The sequence below is a fragment of the Nyctereutes procyonoides genome, unplaced genomic scaffold, assembly GCF_905146905.1.
Source record: "Nyctereutes procyonoides isolate TBG_1078 unplaced genomic scaffold, NYPRO_anot_genome, whole genome shotgun sequence".
Classification (NCBI taxonomy): domain Eukaryota; kingdom Metazoa; phylum Chordata; class Mammalia; order Carnivora; family Canidae; genus Nyctereutes; species Nyctereutes procyonoides.
This window is the reverse complement of record NW_026575052.1, coordinates 55,384,231-55,397,409: the sequence shown is the minus strand read 5'-3', so window position 1 is coordinate 55,397,409 and position 13,179 is coordinate 55,384,231. Positions and strand designations below refer to the sequence as shown.

The 13,179-nt window shown below is 54.8% G+C and overlaps 1 pseudogene; it reads right to left on the bottom strand.

Annotated features, from left to right (window-relative positions):
• Positions 1-9,299: 9,299 nt before the first annotated feature.
• Positions 9,300-9,396, bottom strand: LOC129514296 (U6 spliceosomal RNA; annotated as a pseudogene).
• Between the last annotated feature and the right edge of the window lie 3,783 nt (positions 9,397-13,179).

The window sequence follows — 13,179 nt, the reverse complement described above, 5'->3', positions numbered from 1 at the left end:
GGCTCTATGCCGGGGGCCCGACGTGGAATTCGATCCTGGAGTTCCAGGGCCAAAGGCAGGCGCTAAACCGCTGAGCCATCCAGGGATCCCCAATGAATCTTTTTTTTTTTTTAAAGATTATTGATTTATTCATGAGAGACACACAGAGAGAGGCAGAGACACAGGCAGAGGGAGAAGCAGGCTCCATGCAGGGAGCCCGACATGGGACTCGATCCCGGGACCCTGGGGTCACACCCTGAGCTGGAGCCTCTATCTTTTCCACCCAGCTTCAGTGCCTTTTTTGGGAATCCAAGCTCATCATCATTATAATCTATTGCAAGGCTTAGCCTGCCTGACCCCACACTCCAAGCCCGTGGGGAGGACGCTGTTGCTGCAGCCTTCGGGTTAGCTGCTGTGCAGGTTTGAGTCATTCGTGACAGCCGCTCTGGAGAAAGGTGTTCGGCGAGACATAGAATGCTTTCTCTCTTTGAGTCTCATTTCTTTTCCGGAAGACTCAAAGCCTCTATGTCTACTAAGCCCCAGTGCTAGGAGCAGCTGGGCGGGGAGGGGACTTCCTGTGAGCGACTCACGTGTCAACCCCTAGGTGCTTGACCCGTGCAGTGGGTGAGGCAGTGGTAGCACGGTGGGAGCTTAGAGCACAGAACTGACGTACAAACTCCTTTCCTTCAGAGGCTGGGGTGGTTTGGGAGCTGCTTTGCTTCAGGTGGGATCCGCAGCGTGCAGAGAAATGAAGATCCAGCCCAGTGAGGTCCTTCGGGGAACACTGACACCGGGAAGCCAAAGCCCAGCTGAAGTTAGGAAGACAGGCCCAGGTGCTCCTCGCTGGGCGAGGTCAGACGTGGTCTGGAGCGAGCACAGATGAGGAGAGAGGCGGCCTTCAGATGGCCCCGTGGCAGCTCTGAGGCTCCAATTCCTGAGCAGGTGGCTGGGCTGGACTCGGCGTCCTTGTACCGGCAGCCCAGGCCGTGGCCCAGGAGGAGCTGCAGCTGCGTGGGGCATCGTCCTGTTCTGCTAGACTTTTCTGGAGGCAATGGAGAGCTCGCTCACCGCATGCAGACACGGCCTGGCATCCCAGAGATGACTCATGAGCCAGCCTAGTTACTGAGTCTTGCAGCCAAGGGAGAGAAGGTGCTGGTTGGCTGCTCCTTGTGGGGAGAACACAGGGGCATGCGAGCAATATTTGTGGGGTTCAGCTCGCCGGTGCAGCCGAGAACCATTTCCAGGGGCCCTGGGCTCTTGTAACCCCAGGCCCCTTGCTCGCCCCAAACTCCTTCCCTGGTGTCTCGAGTTTCTCCAGACTTCAGTGGTTCCTTTCTTTCTTCCCAGCTTTCTCTTGGTTTTTGTTTTGTTTCCCTGGTTCTTTTGGGATTTGGGAGTTCACAACGTTCCTCTGTGGCTCACCCAGTATCTTGGCTATTTCTCATTTGGCTCTACCGGCGCCAAGGGGCCAGGAAAGCCTAGACCGGGTGGCCTGTCTGCGTGCCATGCAGATTGCTGGAGAGGAGGAACAGCCCCCCCCCCCCACTCCACGGGGGCCCTGCACTCGCACTGTCCCACCCCCCCCACCTTCCCTCTTCCCTCGGGCTACAAGATAAGATTTTGAAAAAATGGAAGGAGAAAACTAAAATTAGGCATATGTGACCAACGGTTCTGCTTTGGGCAATGGAAAAATAAACCATACCCACGTTTCTGTTTTTCCCAGGATCCGAAGGACACCCTTGGCTATTTGGGTGGTTGGCTATTCCTGGGTACGTTTCAGAAATAACTCATGTTTATTTATTATTGGGTATTTATAACAGAGCTTCAGAACAGGTTTCCAATAACCCCACAAAGAAGTGTGGACTCCAGGCCTGGTGGGGTGTGGGGTGTGGGGGTGTGGGGGGTGGGGGAGAGGGAGGGATGCGGAACCACTGCCCGCCTCCTGCTTGCTGAGGCCACAGCCTGGAGTGGGGGACGTGGGCAGGGAGCGGGGGTGCTGCCTGGACTTTGTTTCTCCTCGGAGGCTCCCCTGAAAGGACGTCAGAGCCTAAATCGGATTACTTGTAACGTTTGATGGAGTTTGGGCACACATGCACCCCCCCCCCGAGCTCTGGGCTCGGGCAGAGATTAGAGGTGACATTTCTGGAGGAACAAAAGGATGGTGGATTCCTAACAGTCATCCGCGGACCCCGAGCCCTGACATCATCCCCGGGCCTGGCTCTGGGAGGAACCCTCTGACCCCCCAGGGCTTAGGGCAACTATTTTTAGCCAGAAAACCTTTCCTGTCGCATTCTCATGGTGCACTCAAAGGAGCCGGAATTTCAGCGAGGGCCCTCTTGAATTTATCGAGTTTCCATCTCTACCCCTGCTTGCGATGTTACAGATGGTTAGGGACGGAGCCCTGGCACCCGTTAGTCCCGCGTCTTCATTCGGTAGAAGGGCCTGCAGAGGCTGCACGTGTGCCCTCCTTCCCCGCTGACCCGCCTCCTGCTCTTCGTCTGTTACGGCGGTTCCCAAACAATTTGTTCTCCAGACCCGTTGCGCTCTCAGAAATTATTGGGGATCCCCGGGAGCTTTTGTTTAGATGTGTCGTGTCTGATACATATCCCGTGGTAAAAATGAAAACTGAGTAATCGTAAAAATAGGATTTATTCATTAAAAATACGTTAATGAACCCGTTGTGTGTTAACGTAAAATAATGATGAATGGCTATATTTTCCAAAACTAGAAAATTAAACAAAAAGGCTGGCATTAGGGGATTCCTGGGTGGCTCAGCAGTTTAGCGCCTGCCTTTGGCTCAGGGCCTGATCTTGGAGTCCCGGGATCGAGTCCCACGTTGGGCTCCCTGCATGGAGCCTGCTTCTCCCTCTGCCTGTGTCTCTGCCTCTCTCTCTGTATCTCTCATGAATAAATAAATAAAAATCTTAAACAAAAAAAAAAGGCTGGCGTTATGCCCTTTTTTGCAAATGGTTTTTAATGTCTGGCTTAGCAGGACAGTGAGATTGTTGGATCTGCTTCTACATTTGATCAGTTGCCGTATCACCTATTGCGCTGCATCCAGAATCCCCCACTATGAGAGGACGAGACTGAAAAGGGCAACTTCATTCATGTCTTTGGATTATTATGAAAATATCCGGGACACCCACAGGGGTCTGTGTACACGCCCGAGAACCAGCAATTTATGCCATAGTGTATTTGCCGCATCTATAACACTTGGTTTTACCGTGGCTCGTTCACTCATTCCAAGAACATCCCCTGAAGAGCTAGCAGGTGTGCAACTGGGAATTTAAAGACAAATGCATCACCTGTGATCTCCGTCCAAACACTCGGTTACTAACGAAACAGAATCAATTTTAATTTTTCTTACCAGCCTATTATCTGATTTCAGTCCCACCCTCTGCCAGAATGCTGGGAAACAACCTCAGCCCTTCCTGGGCCTCCCCCGTCCAAACACTGTGGCATGTTCTTGGGGTCTCGTGCAGTGCACAAAGCTTTGGAGGGCCGTGCGGGGGCCCTCGAGGCTCAGTCTACATGGATGCAGCTTAGGCACACACTGTCCAACCCAATAACTGCTCTAACTCCGGGCTTCCATGGCAGGCTCGGGCCAGGGGATTCTTTTTCTTTTTCTTTTTCTTTTTTTTTTAAATGATTTTATTTACTTATTCATGAGAGACACACAGAGAGAGGCAGAGACACAGGCAGAGGGAGAAGCAGGCTCCCTGCAGGGAGCCCGATGCAGGACTCCATCCCAGGACCCCAGGATCACGCCCTGAGCCGAAGGCAGACGCTCAACCACGAAGCCCCCCAGGCATCCCCAGGGGCAGGAGGATTCTTGCCTGTTTCCATCTACCTCTCTCCCTCAGAAGAGCCAAGACCTTGGGCGTAGTACCCCCCTCTCCCACACCAAAACCACAGCTCCTCTTCCTCATTCCCACTCTCTCCCCCTTGCTTCCTTCCTTCCAGGCCAGATGAGCCCTCTGTCGAGGGCAAATCCTTCCTGCACGTTTCTCAAGACGTTCTCCGAATCTCCCAACAAAAGCCAGAGCATCGTGCAGGGTATTTCTGATTTGTGCCTCTCCCTTGGGATTAAGTAGGTTAACGATAAATGTGCCTGCACACCCTAAGTACCCAATAAACGTTGCTATTAATATTCTTTGAAAAAATTTTTCGGCTTTATTGAGGTCTAATTGCTATGTAACATTGTGTACGCTTACTGGTGTGCGACGTCCTGATGTGATAGACTTAGGGAGCTAGTCATAGTCGCGCTACTCTCCCCCAGGGATACTGAGGCACAAAGTTCGAATGGGGAAAGGGGAAAATTCAGGAAGGGAAGCCCTCCAGAGTTTACACATGCACACGGCCCCTCTTCCCCAGCTGCCTCAGGGGTCTCTCGATGCAAAGTGGAAGGCTGAGAGGCGCCCCCAGGTCCCCTTCCCGCTGCGCCCCCAGCCACTCCTTCCCCTTGGATCACGCCACAGATATACGTACAGAGAAGTCTGCTCCTGGGTTGTCCTCAGTGCCCAGGTGCTTCTGCGCAGTCCCTGGGTCCCCCCAACACAGCCCTGCCGGGGCCCATCAGAGATGGACAAATCTGCAGAGACCCCCCCGCTCCCCGCCGGTTCCTCTCCGGCACTTCAGTCCTCCAGGTACCCATCTGCCAGGACTTCCCCGTGGCATTAGCTGTGAGCTCAGCGTGTCCAGGAAAGCAGCCCCCTGGCAGTGGGATGGAGCTGTGGGCCCGTTCAGGCCATGCTGTGGGCAAGCCCCACCCCCACCCCCGCCACCGCGGGTCCATTCTGTAGATCCTCAGTCATAATTCACGCCGCCCCCCCCACCACAGGTGGGAACGGATAGAGCTGTCGTTGGCATCCGTGCGGAGGGACAGCGTCCCCTGTGGGATGCTGGTGGAGTCACCACCTGCTCCCCTAGCTGAGTCCTCACGCCGGTGGCCCAGCCTGATGGGCTGCTCAGCACGGTCACTGCTCATTGCACGTGTGGGAGAGAGACACGCGTGTCCACAACCGGACAGCAGAGGAAAAAGGCACGGGATGGAGAGTCTTCTTTGTCTCTTCTAGGCCGCAGCTGCAATTCCCTCCACCAAGCCTCGGAGGTAAGTCTGGAAGAAATGTGGTTGGTGGACAATTCAGATGTTTTTAAACGGGATGCCCTTTGCATCCATCTTTCTTTTCTTTCTTTCTTTCTTTCTTTCTTTCTTTCTTTCTTTCTTTCTTTCTTTCTTTCTTTCTTTCTTTCATTTTTATTTATTTATTCATTAGACACACACACACACACACACACACACACACATAGAGGCAGAGGGAGAAGCAGGCTCCATGCAGGGAGCCCGATGCGGGACTCGATCCCAGGACCCCGGGGTCATGACCCGAGCCAATTGCAGATGCTCAACTGCTGAGCCACCCAGGTGCCCCCCTTTGCATTTTTCTCAGGCTGTGCTGTTCATGGCTGGGTGAGTGGCAAGCCCCAGTGAGAGCCGCTGTTGAACTTATAGTGCCAGGCTGTGGGGTCTGGTCTCCACTGGACACTGTGGCTGACACCACACTCCTGGGCAGCTGGGCTGCCTCACCCTCCTGTCCCTTGGAGTGGAAACTGGAGATGAGGGGGATTCATTCCAGGTGTACCCTCTCAGTCCCTGCCCCCCGCCCACTGCCCCAAAGTGGGAGCAGAGAAACAGGATGAGGACGGAGTTCCCAGCCCCCAGCCCCAGGCCTCCTGCACACGCTATGCGACGTGTGGGGGCTCCAGTCAAGCACTCGCCAGATTACAGCTCAGGAAAAAGCCCGCGCGTCTGGTTCTGAGCAGACTCGTGCGAGGTGAATCAGAGGTGAGTCAAGTGCCTCCAGAGGAGGAAATGACTTATCCGACTGACCTTCCTCGCAGGCATCCATCACTTGTGCTCAGAAAACAAAAGAGAGCAAGACAGAAGACAGTTTGCAAGCTCCTGGCTACAAACTTCCTTTTCCCCCCTGGGATTTGATGGGACTGGGACTGTCAGGGCTGGTGAGCCTCCGGGGGGTAGGGTGGAGAGTGTCAACCCCCCACCCACCTCCTGAGTCAGGCCCCTACTATGAGCTGGAGAAGTTCCCTGCGGACAAAGCCTATGTCCGTGCATTGTTCAAGGTTCCTCTTCCAAGGCCCAACCTCGCCTCTTGTCCTGGGGGGGCGGGGGTGGGAGGAGGCATTCCCGCAAAGGCTAGAGACCATATTGCATCCTAAGGCAGCTCTTTGGAGGCCTTCGTTTGGAAGAATCTGTGGTTTGGGATCTAATTTCCACCCTGCGTCTGGATTCTTGTCCCTGCAGCTGCAGCGGTCCGGGTGGACTGTCCCACACGCTCTGGGTGGCGTGTGGTCCACCCTGCTCGCTGCTGCTGACCCTACGACAATCTCTCAAGTCACCAGCGACTTTACAGCCTGATAATTTTATTCCCGCCTCTCGTAAAGGTGCTTAGAGTCCTATAGAGTTAGAGATGGGTGTGGGGTGGGGGGAGGACATTCGGATCATCTAAACCCTTAATCCAACAGTTGAGGAAACTGAGATTCAATGCCTGCAACACCAAGGTCATGGAGCCACTACCAAGGTCATGGAGCAAATTCAGGGAGGAACCTCTGTGGTTGGCCCACTGGGTGTCTCCCAGTCTCCACGAGGCTAAGTTAATACAGCTACGCTTTTCATACGCCATGAAGAATAATAATAAACAACAGCATGTTGCTTCTGTGACTGTGGAATGCTGCGTTAGGTTCGGGACGCGGAGTGCCAAGCCCTTCCCCATTGAGTCATGTGTGACCGCAGCCTCCTGACGCGGGGAGCTGCTGGTGCAGCTCAGTCCTGCATGCCTGGGGGGGGCTCGATGTGTCTCCGGAGCCCAGAATCCAGATCTCTCCCTCCTCTGTTCTCAGGGAATGCAGGACTCTGTCTCCATCCGATCTGGGGACCGTTGCACCACAACGAGACTGTCATCATTTCATTTCACACCCCCCCACGGGTAACACAAGGGTTGTAATTGATGTGGTTCAGAGCCCCGCGTCGAAGCAATAAAAAGGAATCCCTCGTGACAGTCTGCAACAGTGCCGGCGGATCCAGCGTCTGGCTTTAATGGGAGTGGGAAATGGCTAGCAGATGACGGTAACGTTCCCAGGGCTACGTCTCGGGCCTCCCAACCCAAACCGTTCCTGACGGCGGCTCGTCCTGCCCACATGTGCTCCACAGACGTGGGTTATTTGCAGGACGCCCGGAGCGAGGCGATGCTAAATGTATAGCAGCAGGGGACTGCGTGTGTGACGGCTGAGGTCATGGTTATTCATTTCAAGCTGTAAAGACATTTGGTTTTAAAAACCCCAGCGACTCCACTGGGATTGGCTTTCAGAGAAGAAAAACAGCCCCAGCGTTCTTTTCCTGTCCAAAGCCGGTGGGATTGGCACTTACATCACTGGCCCCCACTTAACCCTTTGGGGTGAGAGAAGGTCCTGGCTCCTCTAACAGGCTCCGGGCGATGTCGCCTTTTGGAGGAAGGTGCTGTGAGTCACTGTGATTTACCACGAACTTGCCAAGAACGTGCCTGATGCATCTGTACTCAAACCAGAGGCACAAAGGCCACCAAGAAATCCTACGAGGCTCGGAAACAGACATCTCGGGGCTTTGCAAGAGGCCTTTGACTAAGTCCCTTTCTGGAACCAGGTTCCTCATCTGTGGCTTGGAAGTGGCCGGGGGACGAGGACTGGAGTCTTTCTCAATCCCTCTCCAGCTTCCATTACACAAGGCCAGGAGCGCGCTCAATCACATGTCCTGGGTCTGTGTTTAATCTGTGCCCCGGCCCTCCCATGGCAGGCGTTTCCTTGAGGTTGGGGCCACATCTGGGTATACATGGCTATTTCTCTACATCTTCCTGCCCCTCTGGGGTCACTACTCTTGGGCCAAAGAGGTTAGAGGAGAGCCAGGGAGGTGAACTTGGTGTAGTTTGAATATGCCTCACCCTCCGCACAGATGTGCACCAGGGAAAGCGAAGGGGAGATGGGACAGGAACGTGGGTGACCTGTATGGGGGCGGGGAAATGAGAGGCGGAGGGACTTGCCTTTACTTTGTGCAAAGACGTCCAGGTTGATGGTAAATCCAAGGGATGGTGTGACAAGTGACCGACCGTCATCCCTCCCAAAGGGTGGCTCTTTCCAGGGGTCTCCCCTGTCACTGAGACACCTTGGAACGCATGCAATGATAGCGTAATCTAAGATAAGCATACCCTAAATCAGTGCTCTATTTAACAAATGGTAATTTGGCAAGACTATGCTTTTGCAGAGAAAAAACACTGGCAGGGCTAAGTGTCACGGTGGGTGAGAATATACGTGATTTACATTTTCTTTCGCTTGCTTGTTTGTAGATGCTAAATTTTCTTTTTTTTTTTAAAGATTTTATTTATTTATTCATTAGAATACACACACACACAGAGAGAGAGAGAGAGAGAGAGAGAGAGAGAGAGGCAGAGACACAGGCAGGGGGAGAAGCAGGCTCCTTGCAGGGAGCCTGACCTGGGACCCGATCCCGGGTCTCCGGGATCACGCCCTGGGCTGTAGGCGGCGCTAAACCGCTGAGCCACCAGGGCTGCCCTGTAGATGCTAAATTTTCAACCGCAGATACACACAAATTATTTTGGGAATGAGAAAAAAATCGTAATCCCATTTAATGGATAATTTACGCGAGATAGAGCCAGATGGGAGTTTCTCGAGAGGGGCTTCCCATCGCCCCCAGAGACAGACCTGTGCTGGTTCTTCCTCCTGTGGGGATTTGGGCAGGCCAACTCGCTCCTCTTCCAAAGCAAGACTCCTACCTCTTGGTTTCTGGCCCTGGTATCAGCACCTCCCCCGGAATGATGTGATCACATCCGTGTGACACTCTGACTGCCCTAAGCCCGGGCTGGGTGACTTCTCCCTCCTTGCCCCTCACTTCTGCAGCTCTGTGGCCACTGCACGCTACCTTGTCCTGGTACTGCCCTGCCACAGGTCAGCTCCGTTCACCAGCTTGCCTCTCCAAAGCCTCAAGCAAGCCACCTGAAAGGGGCAATTTTGTCATTTACCTCTTGAGTCCTTTCTCTTTCTCTGGTTTCCCCTCCACCTCCAGCTTTCTGGAGACATAACTGTCGAATAATATTGTGTAAATTTAAGGTGCACAAAGTAGAGATTTATAGATGTGCATATATATATGTATATATAGCAATACAATTGTATTATATTGCTATAATATATAATATATATAGCAAAATATGTGTATCTATTGCAAAATGATTACCACAATAAGATTAGTTAGCACATCCAAAACTATGGAACCCTTCATGAATTTGTGTGTCATCCTCATGTAGGGGCCAAGCTAATCTTGTCTGGACTGTTAGGATTTTAGCACTTAAATAATTTCTAATGGCCTAGCTTGGTGATATATATATATATATATATATATATATATATATATATATATATATATATATAAAATACAATTAATAATAATAATAATACAAGAGTATATATATATCTTCAAGCATCAAGAAATAAAGGCAGAGTGCCGTCACTTTGTAGCTGCATCAAGATCATCCTACCTGAGTTCTGAGACTCTATGAGACAAGATGTCCCAGCTGAAGTTGGGCAATTATGACAAAGAAGAAGAGCTCCCAACATCAGGGGTGAGACCCCATGAGTGTGAGCGGCTTAAGATATGCAGGCAAAGGCCAAAGAATCTTGTTTGCCACAGGTCAGCTGGGCAACTCCTGGGTGGCCCAGTGGCAGTTGTCACCCGTGTGCCCGGAAGGGGCTCCTGGGGCAGACCTGGCCCCTAGAGATCCACTTACATGAGGACGAGAATGGGAGGCATCTTCCTCGAGGTATGACCAGAGGGAGCTTGGGGGCGAGTCAGCGGACGCTGCCAGGCCTTGGGGGCATCGGGGGGGTTTGGAGGCTGTGAGTCCTGCACCAGGACGCTGCAGCCCGAGGCTTGGCCGTGTCTGAGGATCTGTCTGCAAGGGCGTGGGCCTGCTCAGGCCACACAGAGGCTGGAGCCGGCCTCCCCTTCGCTGCTGGCCCCGCTCATTCATCTCCCGCAGCTGTCAGGCCAGAGGACAACAGGTGAAAGCAGGCCGGCTCATTGTTCCCAGGAAGCCTTTAGCTACGCCTGCCACCCCGCCGCCACCCCCTCCACGGCCGCACAGACCTCCAGCTTAGCGCGTTTCATGCCGGGAGGCCCGTTTTCCCAGCCACGGTGACCTGGAAAGGCCTTGGCCCAGACCCAGCCCTTGCAAGTTCCCCACGTCTGGGCCTTGGGGCCCTTTGGGAGGTGTGTGAAATGCAGGCGCAGGTGCCAGCAGCCCCTGATGGCTGCGGGTCAGAGAGTACATTCCAGGCCCAGCCCCCCATCACTCCGCGGGGCAGCTCGCCCCCCCAGACTTCAGGCGGGCCACTCGAGGATGGTAACTGTCACCGTCCTCTTGAGTTATTTCTAACGGCCTAGTTGGGTACTTTATGTATCTGTGTAAAGCACCGGGGAAGAGATGCAAAAGGCAATTGTGTTCGAGCCCCACTGATAGCATCCTCCCAAACCTCCGAAACTTGTGAGATGAGATCTTCAAGGCGTCCTGAATGAAGCTTCCCAAATATGGCAGGAAAAGGCCCGAGCAGCAGGCGGGAGGGAGGTGGGGAGGGGTGGGGGCGAGAAGGCCTGCAGCCTGGGCCGGTAGTGTGGTCTCACTCCTCCCCGAGTGGGGGGCGGGCGGAGAGCCACCTCCCTCCTCCCTCTGCTCTCCTGGCTCAGACCTTCACCCCTGGTCCGTGGGGCCTGTTGCTTCCCCACCACCTCCTTTTTTGGTGCTGTTTTGGTGGGGGGTGGGCAGGCAGGCAGGCAGTGAGCATGAAGAGACACAGAATCACGGAGACCCGGGAGACTGGGAATAAACTGTGGAGTTGGGGGGGGGGGCAGTTCAGCAGGGGGCTGGGTCACCGGATCCAGAGAAGCATGTGAGAAGTCATAGGGACAAGTGGGCATCACACCAAACGGAGCAGAAAGGCCTGGCATGAGGGAGCAGGGCCCTTCCAGGCAGGAGGGTGCAGCCCCTGCTCCCCGATGTCGAGAATGGGGGGGCCTGGGGGTGGGGGTGGGGTGGATGGGGGGTGCTGGGCCGGCCAGTGGCTGACCCAGGAGGCTTTCTTCTTCTATTCCCGAGGGTTTTCTCCTTTTCTCCTTGGCCCCGTCGGTCCAGATGGCACTATCCGGGCCCAGTCACAGGTGCAGAAGGAGAGGAGCGAGAGGGCACAATTTACCCCGGATCTCCGCGCCAGCAGGGTCTGAAATCCCTGGCCTCAGCCTCACGCCTCATGGAGCTGCTTAAGAAGATGCCATTTAATTAGGCTGCTTAAGTCATGTGTGAGGGCAATTAGCTAGCATCCCTGCATTAATTTTTCCAGTCTGGAAACTGGAGTCACCGTCCTGCTCCCCCCTCCCCTCCCCTGCCCCCTCCCCCCCAGGAGTCCGCTGACTCTGCCTTTTCTCTGGCTTCCTTCTGCTGATGCAGCCACCCCCACCCAGCCTCCTTCATCTCCCTGCACCCAGGCCTTCCCGGGTCACAAGCAAGCGTGGGGGAGCCGCCCTGGCAGCCCAATACACTGACTTCAGAATAGCTCCGCTAAGCTCACCGGGGACTCCAGTCTCCCTGGCCCCTGCTGCCCCGATTCCCCACCACGGGGTCCCAGCTGTGCCCACGGTGGGGCTGTCACTCAGGGGCCCGGGGCGCAGGCCTATTTTTAGGCAGGACCCGGTGCATGCCAGCCCCCTTGGGGAGCACCTCCCAGGGTCCCCGGATCCTGCCTTCCAGGCCACACTAGCTGAGCACCCCTGGCTTTTCTTAGGAAAAGCTGCTCTGGCCAGGGCCATCCTGGCACCTAGCAGGGGACATGATGGGATTATAAGGTGATGGCTGCTGGAGAGAGGAAACAGTGGCTAGGTTTTAGGGGGCTGTCCTTGGAGTGGATAAGGGACACAACTGGGTTTGTCACCACAGGGTCCTGGCCCTGAGGCTTGCCTTTAATTCCATGATGGGAGGGCTCTGGGGCACTGGGCCGAGGCAAGCGGGGGCCCTGGCCCCCACGGTTAAAGTGATGCTAGCTCTCAAAGCCAAGCAATTCCCTCCTGGACTCCCCCTCCGCTTCGGGGCACCCCCAGCCCCCGGCGGTGTGCTCCTTGTGCTCGGTGCAAAGCGCCAGGATGAGAGTCAGCCTGGGTGCCATTCCCTAGATCACGTCCCTGTACCTGACTTTTCTGGAAAATGGTTGGGGTAAAACCCTGCCTTCCCTACCTCGAGGGGCTGCTGTGAATACCCGACCTGCCCTGTGAGGAGCAGTAATCAGAGCCTACGAGATGCTGGTAGCCCCTCAAAACACACTCAATGCTGGGGCGCGGCCGTGCAAGCTGCTGGGGCTGGAACCTGGAGCCCACTCTTGTCCCACCAAGCTCAGCACCCCCAGCAAGGAGGGTCACCCTGGGGGCGGGGGGGACGGAGGGTCCCTAGGGCTGCAGGTGCAGCCCAAGATCTCCTGCCTGGGGCCCCGAAAGAAATGCCTGTGGTGGCACTGCCAGATGGCCTCAGAGGACAACGAAAGAGGAGATGCTGTGTCCCCCCTTCCACTGTGGGGTGCTTGCAGGTCTTGGAGAGTTTGTGCAGAGCACCTGGAAGGCCTCCTGGGGGGGGTACATCCCGTGCCCAGCCCTTCCCGGGGCCCCTGGCCAGTTGTAGGAGCCGCTACCTCCTGCTCCCCAGGACCAAGGAGTGTGGTAAGTGACCTTGGGCGGTCGCCGCCACTAGTGTTACCAGCCACCGACAGACACCCTACAAGCTGTCCATTGCCTTCAGTATCCACCGTAAGATGTTTTTTTTTTTTTTTTTAGGTTTTATTTATTTATTCATGAGAGACACAGAGAGAAGGTAGAGACACTGGCGGCTCCTTGCAGGGACCCTGATGTGGGACTCGATCCCAGAACTCTGGAATCACGCACTGGGTCAAAGGCAGACGCTCAACCTCTGAGCCACCCAGGCAGCCCCAACCGTAAGATGTTTTTATGCAGATGCTGTCTGCACTTTCTGGAAGATTCCAAGCTACTTATGGAAAATGCAGACCAGCATGGTGAAATGAAAGGCAGCGCGGAGGGCTAAGGCCGGG